Source organism: Physeter macrocephalus, chromosome 18 (assembly GCF_002837175.3).
Source record: "Physeter macrocephalus isolate SW-GA chromosome 18, ASM283717v5, whole genome shotgun sequence".
NCBI classification, from domain to species: Eukaryota; Metazoa; Chordata; class Mammalia; order Artiodactyla; family Physeteridae; genus Physeter; species Physeter macrocephalus.
Window position 1 is genome coordinate 62,295,610 of NC_041231.1, and position 15,157 is coordinate 62,310,766.

Consider the following 15,157-nt stretch of genomic DNA (forward strand, 5'->3'; position numbering starts at 1 on the left):
GTCAAGCTAGCCCACTAGAACTGCTTGTTCTCAAACAATTCAACATGTGTCCCAACTGTAACTGCTGCTAACTTTAACTAGGATCAGGGTAGGGAAATGATCAGTTAAAGACTAGTTTCAAGTACCAAATGGTTCAAGAATTATACGTCTTAGTTGATTCCCCATTAGGACAAAATAACAGACACCCATCCTTTAACAGGCTCTCAATAAGGGCCCACACCACCCATTGGAGTTTCTAAGAAACTTCTAATCAATGTCTTCATAAAACTAAAAGGAACCTGATTTTGTTCTACCACATGTGGCCGACCAACGTCAGCCCTTTGTCATATGGGGCAGTGCTGTCTAATGGTAAAGCTTCCAGTATAAGATCCCCAATTCCTTCTCCTACTCCCTCCCATGGGGATTCAGTGGGTACATCTGTATTTCATAGAACCTGAAACACTTGAGTTTACAAAGGAGATGGAGGTCTGGGGAAAGAACTGGTCTGATCTCAGTTAAGAATGCAACTTTATACCTGGACGATACTAGAGCACTTTTAGCACCTCATGTGTTTGAAGATGAGACCTTCACAAAGACCTCATGGGCAGGACAGGCAGGCAGGAGAGGGGACAGACTGAAGCTCTGTGACTGACTGATCAAGTAGCAGAAGTCCAGCTGATTTCCAGGCCTACCGCTGATTTACTATCACCAGAGCCACGTAACACACCTTCCACATAGAGAAGCAGCAGAAAAATGAGTTTGAAGAGCATTTTAGCTAAATTCAAGGTCCTTTGGATCATTAGTGAAAGTCATTCTGTTCCTACACGCTCCCCACACCCTGACCCCCCTTCCTAGAACCAAATGGTTCTGAGATTAAAGTGGAAGTGACAAACCTGGAGGTGACCAGGCTTTACTTTATCATCTCTTTCTTCTTCTTCCACGTGTGTTCCTGGTCTTACTCTTCCCGGTTCTTCTGCAGGGAGTGGTCCAGCAACCCTGTCAAGCAAAATCACACACCCTAAGGTTGACTTTCACAGACTCCTCCCGTGGAAGCAGTTTTCAAAAGGTCTTCCTTCCTGCCTACACTGCCCCCCCGCAAAAAAATCAATCTTCATCTCAGGAGCCCTAAGAGGCACATATTACCTCAAGATTTAATATTTAATACAGCCTTTAGATCTAGTTCTGATAACTGCCAGTTGCCCCCAATTCACTCTTTGCAAGAGAATTCTACCTGAATCACAAGGTTAATAATCTGACTGCAAACTCAGCATCCTTAAGCTATCTATGGTCACCCTGGCAACTCACTATAAAGGTCTTCTTATTAAAAGATTTCAGAAAAGTAATTTCAGTCATCAAGATTACACATTGCACAGAACAAAAAGCTTTATTATTCTTACCGTCCTCTGGATATAACTCTACGTCTCTTTTCCTCCTATGTGGAGAGAAGGGAAAAAGAGAAAAACAATATTTCAAAGGAAGATCAAAACCAAAAGCATGAGTCGAAGTATTAAATAAATACATTTGACATGGTTAAAAACAGGGGTTAGGGGGTAATCTCGGTTTTGGGGTAGATCTGGGCAACCTTCAGTGTGGTGTTGATGTCCCACCACCCTCAAAACAAAGAGAGGACCAGGAGCTGGCCCGGCACATGTCTGCGCACTAGAGGTCATCTAGTGATGCTACGTAAGTCAAAGATCCACCTCATGTCAGGAATTTGTTAATACTAGAAAAAAACCAAAGCAGTAATTTGGGATTCACATCAGGAAGTGATGATGACAACCTAAACTGGACACCAGCTCTTCTCTGATGAATACCTTAGTACACTACTTCCCTAAGTTCACAACACTTGCCATCTCCAGGATATCTGTATTTATGTATTTAAGAGGGATAAAAATATTGTGGTGATGAAACCGATCTATGTCTTGTCTGAGGTGGAGGTTACAAGAATGCATGTGTGCATACACGTGACAATACATGCACAGTGAATAAAGTCTGTAGATTATGCCGATGTCCATTTTCTGGTTTTGCTACTACAGTTATGTGTGACGTCACCATTGGAGAAAGTTGGGTAAACGACACAGAACCCCTCTGCACTATATTATATGGAATTAACCTGTATGTGCATACATAAAATTCTGCCTCCAGACTGCCTTTGGACTTGAGCTACAACATCAACTCTTCCCTGGGTCTGCCTCTCTTTGCCTGTCCTGCATATTTCAGACTTGCCAGCCTGAAATCGTGTGACTCAGTTGCTTAAATTAATCTCATATATACAGACATCACTGGGTCTGTTTCTCTGGAGAACGCTAAGATAGATTTTATACTAATATACTACAGTAATATATACATACATATAATCTGAAACTAAACAGAAGAAACTGATGAATGCTCGCCTCTCGAAGGAAGGACAGGACAGAGAGGGGGGAGTACCACCCTTATGTACCAAACAGCCTTTTGTACGGTTTTACCACATGCGTGTATTTAATTCCTTTTTTTAAAAAACATAGTGAGGTCTCAAAGTTTTAAATCGACTAAAGTAAGTTTCTCTCTGTAGTACTACTTATTTGACCAACACCACCTGGTAACACTGGTGTGGTGCACTGAGCCTTACTCTAGCATATTGGGATAAACCCCGTTTCGACAAGCGTTCATCCTCCAAGTCCCCAAGGCCTCTCACACACTGCCAGTGAAACTGCATCCTGATTGGGAAAGAGTGCCCCAGTTCATTTCTTTAGAAGCTAGAAGGCTATGTAAGCCCTCCAAAAGGTTAGAGGGCAAAGAACAACTCTAAAACGGGCACATTTGTTAAAAAAAAAAAAAAAAAGACTTGTCAATATTACAAGAGCCACCTTGCTTTCCCTTGTGACACGTTTTCTTAGGAGGCAAGGGATGTGGCCATGTGACTTGGACAAGCTGTTTCCCTCTGTCTCAGTGTCCCACCTGTGAGTGGGTAGTCTGACTAAACTTAATTACAGACATCTGAATAAGGATCATGAACAGTGGCATCTAATTTCCAACAATAAAAACAGGAGAATGAGTATGTCTTTTACAACAGGACATCAAGTCTACCTCAATGATATTGGTAGCCTTGAGTCCAGTGCTTCACACTCAGGGCAATTGTGCCCCCCAGGGGACATCTGGGAAAGTCTGAAGGTGATTTTGGTTGTCACAACTGGGAGGAGAGAGAGGGAATGTTACAGGCATCTAGTGAGTAGAGGTCGGGACCTTGCTAAACACTACGATGCACAGGACTCACACCCACAGCAAAGGTTTATCTGGCACCAAAAGTCAATGCCTTGGTTGAGAAACCCTGCCTTAGAGCAAACCATGGATACTCATCTTTAGCAGGTAACAGGGCATTTACTACCCACCTGTCAACCTACAGACTTCCCGACTTACATAGCTAATCCTGTGGCAGGACTGAAATAGATAACGTGTGACCATCTGGTATTATCTAGGTTTGCCCCTCAAGTCACATGGGATAGTGCTAGAGACTGACATTTTCTATATTGGAGGCCTTTGGCAAGCCACCAGTTTTCTAACCTAAAAAGTCTAAGCAGCATTATCACAATACACATAATAACATGACAATTCTGCTTTTATAGAGAAATGAGATGTGGGAAAGGAACTTATCTGACATCAGAAGCAAATGCTTTGTACACATCACATCCGCTGCTTCGACTGTCAAATCTTGACAGCTGGAGAGGTAGGAAGGTAGACAGGAGAGAACAGACCAAAGTTATGGGCCTGCTGAGTCCTTGGGTCTAACCATAATACCCTTCATACTGCCCTGAGTCCAGGGATGTGTTCCAACACCCTCTCAGTCACTTACGGTCCATAGACAGACCAAGTATAAATTCACAATTACCAGCAAGTGTACCAAAAAAAGGCAGAGTTAAGAAACTTAAATGCAAGCCCTACCTGGTCTTTTTCTTCTTCCACAGAATCATCTGATTTTGCTTTTTCAGGGTCTTCCTCAAGTTTCCGTTTGGCAGGGCTGTCACACAAAGTAAAGCCAACTGTTAGCTCAGCCAGACCCTAGACCTCCAGTGGGCACGAAACAACTCATATTCCTCCCTACCAAGAGTACCATCTGTTTGGAAAGATTCAGGGCATGGTCACCTCTTCCCTCCAAGGAGAAGCCCTTTTTGCCAGGACATTCAAAGAAGTTCCGAGGGCTTCCCTGGTGGCGCAGTTGTTGAGAATCTGCCTGCTAATGCAGGGGACACAGGTTCGAGCCCTGGTCTGGGAAGATCCCACATGCCGTGGAGCAACTAGGCCGGTGAGCCACAACTACTGAGCCTGCGTGTCTGGAGCTTGTGCTCCGCAACAAGAGAGGCTGAGATAGTGAGTGGTCACCACTTGCCACAACTAGAGAAAGCCCTTGCACAGAAACGAAGACCCAACACAACCAAAAGTAAAGTAAAATACATGAATAAATAAAAGAAATGCATTTCCATTAAAAAAAAAAAAGAAGCTTCGAGCTTCATGTTTCTTTGGTTGACAGGCTTAGAATACCACCATTTTGCAAACCTTAGGAAATAATGGATCTAGACTTTGATCAACGGCTGCTAGAATCACCAAAGAGACATTACATGCCTTTGATGGACAGCCCCATGCCATCAATGAAGTCTCACAAATAAAAGCTGGAATCTGATCAAGACTCTAGACCTAACTACCAGTTTACATAAAACTGGAGACAAGGGAACACATTAACCACCAAAACGATGCAGTCAGCCAGACCTAGAAGCTATTAGACAAAACACCTATTTTCTTTAAATAAATGGCAAGAAAATAAGGGAATCTATCACTTGAAAGGCTTAAGGAGCAAATCAACCAAACTCTGTTACACAAGGGGAAGAATGAACACTGCTATATATTTGTTAGTAGGGAACTGTTACACTTTATAAGGCATGTTTTGTCTTATTCAAAAGACTGTTTGCTAGATGTTAGCAATTATAGCAAAATATGAATAAAAAACTTGTCAGAGAAAGAGACATTGTCATCTAGAAATATAGTATGTGTGGATAAGATGACGTGTCCAATTTGTTTCAAAGTAATCCAACTGGGAGGATATGGGTGTGTATGGAGTTGTAATCCATTTGGAATAATTTTCACTTGGAGCATATGGGGGTATAGATGAAACAACAGCCAGGAGCTGTTAATTGTTGATATTGGGTGATAGGTACACATTGGTTCATTTTACTATCTTTGGTAATTTTGTGTATGTACATTTGACGTTTCCTATGTTAAGAGTAAAAATGGATGAGGTCTTCAGAAATGCTGTTCATGAATGTCTAACAACAGAATATCAAAAGGAAAACCTAAGCAATGTGGAAGTCAGAATTACTAAGTTATATCTTAATTCTATACATGTTTTACCAAAAACAGTTGGCCCCTAAAATGGGGGCTGTCCATTCATTATATACTGACCCCCTTGTGAAATGAGATGTGATGGTGTTCTGCCTGGCAGTTTGCCTTGTAATCCTGGGGCTAGATGAGACTTCAGCTGCTTAAAGAAAAAGAGACAAAAAAGCCACTAGGAATAAAGAGTTCACAGCGAAGGTACAGTTCTTCAGCATTACCAAGCTGGTGCAGAGACCAGGTTCTGAGGATTAAGTATCCTTCTCTTCTTATTCTAAGCAACCACCATCTTGATAAATTCATCAATTTAGCACCTGCCAGTTTGCTGGGCCATTTTAACACAAGCTCTTGTATGAGGGACCCAACACTGAGAGGCACAAGGAAACAGAGCCTCTGCTTATTTCGTCAAAAGATGAAGTGGCCAAGCACCTGACATGAGCTCAAGTCCCATGCTCTTTTTAAAAAAATTCCAGAAGAGTTACTCTGACTACAAGCGGGGAAGGAGTCTAAGAATAAATGTATAGCTTAAACAGGCATGTAACTTAGAAGTAATAAATATCAGTAGCTCCTGTTATCCTATACCTCATAAGTTCAACCGCATTTGGGGATCTAATGCTCTATAACTTGGTCGAAGACAAAAATTTAAAGTATATATCTAAGTTAGTTAGAAGTATACACAAGAGGGAATTCCATGGCCGTCCAGTGGTTAAGACTAGGCACTCTCACTGCCGAGGGCCGGGGTTCGATCCCTGGTTGGAGAACTAAGATCGTACAAGCCGAGCAACACAGCCACCCCCACCCCCCAAAAAAGAAACAAAAACAGAAGATACACAAAAAACAAGTACTGCCGGTGGAGGGGCTGTGTGTGGGGGGAACAGACAGACCCTATGGCGCCAAGTCTGTCCTCCCCTTAGGTGGTACCAGACTCCAACGAGGTCAAACGAGTCAAGCGCTCTTACATTTTGTTTCTGCATCGGCCTTGCTTCTCCTGGGCATGCAAAGTTTGGAAACAGGTTTGGGGGACTTCTTTTTCTCTGCTATTTCCACTCTTCGCTCCTCACCACTTGTCTGGCTCCCGTTTTCTAGACAGCCATTCACTTCCCGAGTGAAAGCATGAGCTCCGTTCTCCAAGGACAAATCTTTATTTAAAAGGGATTTGACTTTAGCCAGGTAGCCCTCCTACAGCAGGAAAGGATAATTTAAGTAGCAGTGAATGAAAACAAGTGGTCATGAGAGAATAGGGAAACACATGCGCTTCCTTTATAACTATCAGGTAACAGGGAGAGGTGGGATTATTCTGCCTCCCTGGTCACAGACAAGTTACATGGGAGGAAACGTTTTCTAGCCACCGGGATGTTGAGGACTTACCTCTGATAATTCTTCTTTATGTAATTTGGTTTCCAAGTCACATAACTGATGATTTCTGTCTGCAGAAATTCATGCAAGAGATTCCATTTCTCCTTCACGCATTCCTAAGGGAAGGATATAGGTTAACAAGTCTCCGCATTCCCAAGGTATGAACCAATGGACTAATACACAAATAGTTACACTGCCTGGTCACATAACAATGACTGAATGGCAGGCAATGCTGAGTCGGCCAAAAAGAAAACTAAATATTCACAAGACATGTTCGTGATGAGTCTCACAAATAAAAGCTGGAATCTGATCAAGACTCTAGACCTAACTACCAGTTTACATAAAACTGGAGACAAGGGAACACATTAACCACCAAAACGATGCAGTCAGCCAGACCTAGAAGCTATTAGACAAAACACCTATTTTCTTTAAATAAATGGCAAGAAAATAAGGGAATCTATCACTTGAAAGGCTTAAGGAGCAAATCAACCAAACTCTGTTACACAAGGGGAAGAATGAACACTGCTATATATTTGTTAGTAGGGAACTGTTACACTTTATAAGGCATGTTTTGTCTTATTCAAAAGACTGTTTGCTAGATGTTAGCAATTATAGCAAAATATGAATAAAAAACTTGTCAGAGAAAGAGACATTGTCATCTAGAAATATAGTATGTGTGGATAAGATGACGTGTCCAATTTGTTTCAAAGTAATCCAACTGGGAGGATATGGGTGTGTATGGAGTTGTAATCCATTTGGAATAATTTTCACTTGGAGCATATGGGGGTATAGATGAAACAACAGCCAGGAGCTGTTAATTGTTGATATTGGGTGATAGGTACACAGCGGTTCATTTTACTATCTTTGGTAATTTTGTGTATGTACATTTGACGTTTCCTATGTTAAGAGTAAAAATGGATGAGGTCTTCAGAAATGCTGTTCATGAATGTCTAACAACAGAATATCAAAAGGAAAACCTAAGCAATGTGGAAGTCAGAATTACTAAGTTATATCTTAATTCTATACATGTTTTACCAAAAACAGTTGGCCCCTAAAATGGGGGCTGTCCATTCATTATATATGGACCCCCTTGTGAAATGAGATGTGATGGTGTTCTGCCTGGCAGTTTGCCTTGTAATCCTGGGGCTAGATGAGACTTCAGCTGCTTAAAGAAAAAGAGACAAAAAAGCCACTAGGAATAAAGAGTTCACAGCGAAGGTACAGTTCTTCAGCATTACCAAGCTGGTGCAGAGACCAGGTTCTGAGGATTAAGTATCCTTCTCTTCTTATTCTAAGCAACCACCATCTTGATAAATTCATCAATTTAGCACCTGCCAGTTTGCTGGGCCATTTTAACACAAGCTCTTGTATGAGGGACCCAACACTGAGAGGCACAAGGAAACAGAGCCTCTGCTTATTTCGTCAAAAGATGAAGTGGCCAAGCACCTGACATGAGCTCAAGTCCCATGCTCTTTTTAAAAAAATTCCAGAAGAGTTACTCTGACTACAAGCGGGGAAGGAGTCTAAGAATAAATGTATAGCTTAAACAGGCATGTAACTTAGAAGTAATAAATATCAGTAGCTCCTGTTATCCTATACCTCATAAGTTCAACCGCATTTGGGGATCTAATGCTCTATAACTTGGTCGAAGACAAAAATTTAAAGTATATATCTAAGTTAGTTAGAAGTATACACAAGAGGGAATTCCATGGCCGTCCAGTGGTTAAGACTAGGCACTCTCACTGCCGAGGGCCGGGGTTCGATCCCTGGTTGGAGAACTAAGATCGTACAAGCCGAGCAACACAGCCACCCCCACCCCCAAAAATAAAAAAAAAAAAAATACACAAAAAACAAGTACTGCCGGTGGAGGGATTGTGTGGGGGGCGGAACAGACAGACCCTATGGCGCCAAGTCTGTCCTCCCCTTAGGTGGTACCAGACTCCAACGAAGTCAAACGAGTCAAGTGTTCTTACATTTTGTTTCTGCATCGGACTTGCTTCTCCTGGGCATGCAAAGTTTGGAAACAGGTTTGGGGGACTTCTTTTTCTCTGCTATTTCCACTCTGCGCTCCTCACCACTTGTCTGGCTCCCGTTTTCTAGACAGCCATTCATTTCCCGACTGAAAGCGTGAGCTCCGTTCTCCAAGGACAAATCTTTATTTAAAAGGGATTTGACTTTAGCCAGGTAGCCCTCCTACAGCAGGAAAGGATAATTTAAGTAGCAGTGAATGAAAACAAGTGGTCATGAGAGAATAGGGAAACACATGCGCTTCCTTTATAACTATCAGGTAACAGGGAGAGGTGGGATTATTCTGCCTCCCTGGTCACAGACAAGTTTCATGGGAAGAAACGTTTTCTAGCCACCGGGATGCTGACGACTTACCTCTGATAATTCTTCTTTATGTAATTTGGTTTCCAAGTCACATAACTGATGATTTCTGTCTGCAGAAATTCATGCAAGAGATTCCATTTCTCCTTCACGCATTCCTAAGGGAAGGATATAGGTTAACAAGTCTCCGCATTCCCAAGGTATGAACCAATGGACTAATACACAAATAGTTACACTGCCTGGTCACATAACAATGACTGAATGGCAGGCAATGCTGAGTCGGCCAAAAAGAAAACTAAATATTCACAAGACATGTTCGTGATGTTTCCATTAAGATCATATCACACTATCTCCAGAGTGGTGAAAAATGGAAAGATTAGAGGTGAAACAGACACATAATAGCGTACTAGAACAAAACTGATTTTGAAAAACAGTGTGACCAGGACAAGTTATAATCCACACTTGATAGTACGGAACCCAGACTGGAAAACTCGATGAGTTACCAAAAGCTAACCAATAATAGCCTATTAGTACAGCACATTAGACAAAAACATCCACGTTATCCTCAACTTTAGGGAAAAGAGAGCCAATTCCACTTACATTTGTTTTTATGAACTACATAATATCTGTCAAATGGTCACATTTGATCATAAATTTTGTTAAGGTGGAGATTACCTTACCTTTTCTGTTAACTATATCTTTCCAAATCTTTGAGCCTGGGGGAAGAAAAAGGGAAGAAACAAACGCTTGTTCAGCAACATTGTCTACCTGTAAGAATACCACAGTTTAAAGAACTTTGGAAATAAGTTTAAGAGGAATGTTAGAAAAAAATACAATGGTTTTTCCCTCCCCCAGTGTCTAGAATGCCCTACTGTAATGCCTACACGTTAAGAAGTTATTTTCAATACGAATGAGGTCCCCCTTTTGGGGGGTGGTTTTCTGATGGTGGTAAGAGATGATATAGGAGCTCTAGAACAACATTCTTTCTTTTTTTTTTTAACGTTATTTTAAAGACACTGGGAAAGGGGAAGCAGGTCACACAGTTGGGTTCCTTCCCAAGCTAACTGACTTATAGGTGGTCTTCCTCCAGTTGGACCTGACAAGATTTCATAGAAGGGCATACAGAGGTTAGAAAGAGTGGACCAGGGTGACGGGATGCTGCAGGGAACAGCCAGCTAACATTCCCAAAGGCCAGGATGGGGTGGTGGCAGCATTCTGATGAGGAATATAGGAAAATGGAGGAGTCAAGGCATCTGGGGCAGCAGGGGGTGCCCACACACAAGCAAGAGAGATGAAGCTAGAAAATTTGCCCGGCACCTCACCCAAGAGCTCATCCTTGCAAATGTTCATACCTAGTCATTCAGAAGTGCAGAACTCTCATGAGTTTAGCTGGAAGATCATGGCCTGATTTGGTTCCTGAAGATTAGTATCTTGCCTCTTTGGGGAGGAAGGCAGCGAAAAGAAGAAAGGAACAAAACTAGAAGACGCAGAGGATATGGGGAGGCTGCTGTGCCTAGCCTGGGTGCTGACTGTGAGCCTTTGGGTGAGAACAGGTCTAACCAGCTGGGCAAGCATCCCTCAGCAGAGGGGCAGCACCCTGGGTGGGGACTGGGCCTCCACCATCTATGGCTCCTCCCCTCCAGCACCAAGGCTAGGTACTCACTTAGCAGCAGCCCAGAGGGCAGGAACAGAGCTCTGCCAGGCTGGCCTTCCCAGAGGGCAGGTGTAAGCAGCACAGCCAGAAATGTGAGCAGACGGGCTTTGCTGGGTTGTCCGGAAGGAGGGAGACATCTGGCTCGCCATGGTTGGAGTCAGCGCTAGCCTCCCCTCGGCCATGGGAACTGGGCCCCCGGTTCAGGCTCACACAGGCCTCCAAAGCCCTTCCCTCAGGATGGTGCTCAGACCCTCTACCCAGCCCACCCTCCCGCCCCACACCAGCAGGTCAAGCACCACTCAGAGAAGGGGGCCTTTAAAGGGCTTTAGAAAATCTTAGAATCCGGATATGGAAGCTACTATGTTTCACTTCTGGCTGAGAGCTCTGCTCCCAGAGCACAGGATGGACGAGGGCGGTGAGATGGGAGGGTCTCGCTGTGACCCCCAGGCACTGCTGGCCTTTTCAGCCACATGCCTGCATTCCTTGGAAATACATTTCATTCACATCCAAACGGAACACCCTGAGAAACGGGAGGGGAGGAATTATTGGTTCCTCTCAACCCTTAGCAACAGGGACTTTTCAGCACCATGTATTTTGTATGCTCTCTGCGATGCACTGGAACTTTCCTTTGGGCTAAACGTGCCTCAGCTGTCCACGGCACCCGACACACTTGGCGACTCCGCCTGACCCAGGAGTGCCCTGGGGCCCAGGGACAGGGTCCCTCCTTCCTGATCACACCCTCGTGGGAGTGCTGAGTCAGCACTCCCCGTTTGCCAGCTGGGGTCAGCCCCCAGCCCTGGGGGCTCCGCGTCCCCTGGGAAGTGACTGCGAGTCAAGCTCCCCACCGACACCCTCCCCTCTGGTCTCCCTCCCTCCAGGGCCTCTTCGTGCGCTGTGCCAGTCGCCCCGCCTCAGCGGGGAGGAGACCTGGGCCGACTCCACTCCACTGACATGCCGCTGCCCGTCCGGGACGTGGCCGAACAGCCGGTAGGTGTCGGGGAAGCCCTGAGGGCGGGCGGCGCCCTCCCGCACGCACCCTCACGACGCGTAGAGCCCGCGGCCCGGGGGGCAAGAGGCGCGACGGGGGTGGGAAGGAGACGGGGCCACGGGAAGCCCACCCCGGGCCGGGGCGCAGAGGCAGGAGGGGGCGAGGAGGGCCGGCCCAGCCGCGAAGCCCGTGCCTCCGCCCCGCCCGGGCCCGAGCGGCCCTCAGAACTCCCTGCCGTCCCCTGGGCTCGGGGTGGCTGACGGGTGCGCCGAAGAAGCCGTCCCGCTCGAGCCGACTTAGACGCCGGCCCAGGCATGTGCCTGTTCCCGGCGTGGGGCGAGAACCGGGGCGTGAGGGTGTGGAGCCGTCCAGCCGCAGGTCACAGGCATTGCCTGTTGGAAGGGAGGGCTGCCATGGGGCTGTGCCAAGGGAAGGGGAGGATGGATCCGCCCACAGTCCCCGTTTGCCAGGAAGAACTTCATCGCGGACCCTGTTCTCAGCAGCCGTGCGCAGCAGGGACACCCAGGCCTGGCGAGTCGGTGCCCCACCCAGGGCAGCTGGGTTCCTGCGCGGCAGCCCCGGCAACTCCTGCTGAGAAACCCCGGATACCGTGCTCCTTCCCCCGAGCCCACCGCAGCGCTGCAGAGCGCAAGGGGGCTGGGGCCTTCACCCCAAACTTGAGGAAGCCACACCTAGGGGGCCGGGGCACAAGCGCGGGTCCCACCTTCCCCGCAGGTGCAGACCCCGCGGAGGGTCTATCTTTTGGAAATAAATTTAGACTAACAGGTTTTACACACAGAATCTTAGAGCTGGGAAAAGTCCTTTGTGTCATTCATGCAGCTTCATACGATTCTTTTTTAATGAGAAGATGGATTTCCTTGAGCAAGAGTGAATTTCCAGGAATGGGTCCCTGGATACCAAGGACTGTTCTGGGGAAGGAAGATGAACCTATTCTGTGAACGTCATAAAATTTTTTTTTAATAAGAGGATGGATTTCCTTGAGCAAGAGTGAATTTCCAGGAATGGGTCCCTTGATACCAAGGACTGTTCTGGGGAAGAAAGAGGAATCTATTCTGTGAAAGCCTTATAGAAATTATTCTATATTGTAGTTCTCTCTGGAAACACATGTACCGTTGATCTTTGTAGCAGCCCTTAACATCCTCAGTAGAAGCTCTCATTTCCCCATTAGTACTTGTTACAGACTGAATATTTGGGTCCCCCCAGCATTCACATGTTGACACACTACCTCCAATGTGATGGTATTAGAAGGTGGGTCTTTTGGGATTTGATGAGGTCATTGGGATGGAGCCCTCATGATGAGATTCTTACCCTCGTGAGAGTCATGAGAGAGCTGGCTTTTTCTCTCTGCTCTCTGCCCTGTGAGGACACAATGAGAAGTGGACAGTCTGCAACCCGGAAGACAGTCCTCACCAGAAGGCGATGATCCCGGCACCTAGATCTCAGACTTCCAGCCTCCAGGACTGAGAATACATTTTTGTTGTATACAAGCCCCCACCCCGCCCCGTTTGTGGTACTTTGTGACAGCAGCCCAAACTGACTTAGCACTCTTTTCTTCAAGTAAATGGAAGAATTTGTGGAGCCCATCCATTTTATGATACAATTTCCCAGATAACAAATATTCTGTCTATACATTCTGATTTCTCAACTTTTTTACTTATCAAAATTCTTATAAAAAAAGCTTCCATATTTTTTCCTAATACATTGTTTCCAATCCAAGTTGTCACTATAATGGTTCTATGATATTAATAATTTGAGCACTAATACCCTGCTTAAAATAATCATTTATTTGTCTTATGAATAAGTTCAGGGTTCAAATGCAAAAGTTTTAAAAGGATATACTGTGTAAAACATCTATGTCATCCCTCTGAAGGAAAGAAGGAGGGAAGAAAAGGAAGGAAGGAAGCAAGGAAGGAAGGAAGGAAGAAGGAAGGAAGGAAAAAACATTGAATTTGCCCCCAGTTTAGCTGCCACTTCCTAAGGGAAGCCCTTCCCAACTCCAGACCCCCAGGCATCACAAATAAGCCCTCATGGGACACTGTCCATACTGTTGTAGGTCATGTTCCCTGAAAAGCTGATTCTGAGACAAGGACAGACTTTCAGGAAGTTTCTTGGGGTGTGTTTTTTGGGATAAACATACAATTACTGTATGACTCAGCAATCCCACTCCTAAATCATTGAAAACAAACAAACCAACGTACACACATGTTTATAGCAGCACTATTCACAATAGAAAAATCATGGAAATAACCCAAATGTCCAGCAATAGATGAATGAATAAACAAATTGTGGTATATACCTACAGTGGAATAGTAATTCAGTCATAAAAAGGAATAGAGCAATTAAATATCAAACAATTACACAGCCAAAAACATTTTTTAAGGAATGAAATACTAATACATATTACAGTGTGGATGACTCTCCCAAACATCATGCTACGTGAAAGATGCCAGACACAAATCTCACACCTTCCAGGATTCCATGTATCCGAAATATCCAGAATAAGTAAATCTCTAGCGAAAGAAAGCAGATTGGTGGTCTCCAGGGCCTGTTAGAGAGAGCCAAGTAGTATCTTCTCAACAGGTACAGAGTTTCCTTTTGGGGTGATAAAAATGTCTGTGGGAAAAAATTTTAATTGGAAAATGATTGATTAAAAACAGAAGTCTGTGGGGTATTTCTTGGTACTGCCTTTCCCAATTTTGACAGTAAATGGTCAAGTACACAGTAAATGGTCAAGTACAGCAGCTGTGGTTTGAGAAAGAAATGATGACCAGGGCTCAGGACACTCACTCAGGGATGAGCGTGAGGGTCACCCCACCAAGTAAGCCATCCATTTTAGCAGAGATATTAGCCAAGGATGAGGGGAATTGAGAATGGATAGCACAGGAGGGAGACAAGGACTATCAGTTGTGGCCTTGTGGCCACCTACAGTAACAGAGGCTATAGTTCGACCCACTGACCCTTCTTTCACTAGTAGTTCATCTCATTTACCCTCTCCCCTAAAAACGATCCATGGAAACTATGAAAGAGTTGTTTCCAGAACTTATGCAAAGACGTTGATCCAAGTAAAGGCAACAAAGGCAAAAATAAACAAGTGGGGCTATATCCAACTAAAAAGCACAACAAAGGAAACCAACAACAAAATGAAAAGACAACCTACGGAATGGGAGAAAAATTTTACAAATAATATATCTTATAACGGGTTAGTATTCAAATTATATGAAGAACTCATACCAAAAAAATAGAAAAATATCCAACTAAAAAATGAGCAGAGGATCTGAATACACATTTTTACAAAGAAGATACAGAGATGGCCAGCAGATAATTTAAAAAGGCATCTAAAATCACTAATGCAGAGAAATGCAAATCAAACCACAAAGAGATATCACCTCATACCGGTCAGAATGGCTAATATCAAAAAGACAGGACCTATCAAGTGTTGGCAAGGGTGTGGAGAAAACGGAAGCCTT

At 44.5% G+C, this 15,157-nt stretch overlaps 1 pseudogene; it reads right to left on the reverse strand.

Moving 5' to 3' along the window:
• The window catches only part of LOC129391527 (DNA (cytosine-5)-methyltransferase 1-like), a 107,344-nt pseudogene extending 98,657 nt beyond the window's left edge, over nucleotides 1-8,687 (reverse strand).
• Between the last annotated feature and the right edge of the window lie 6,470 nt (nucleotides 8,688-15,157).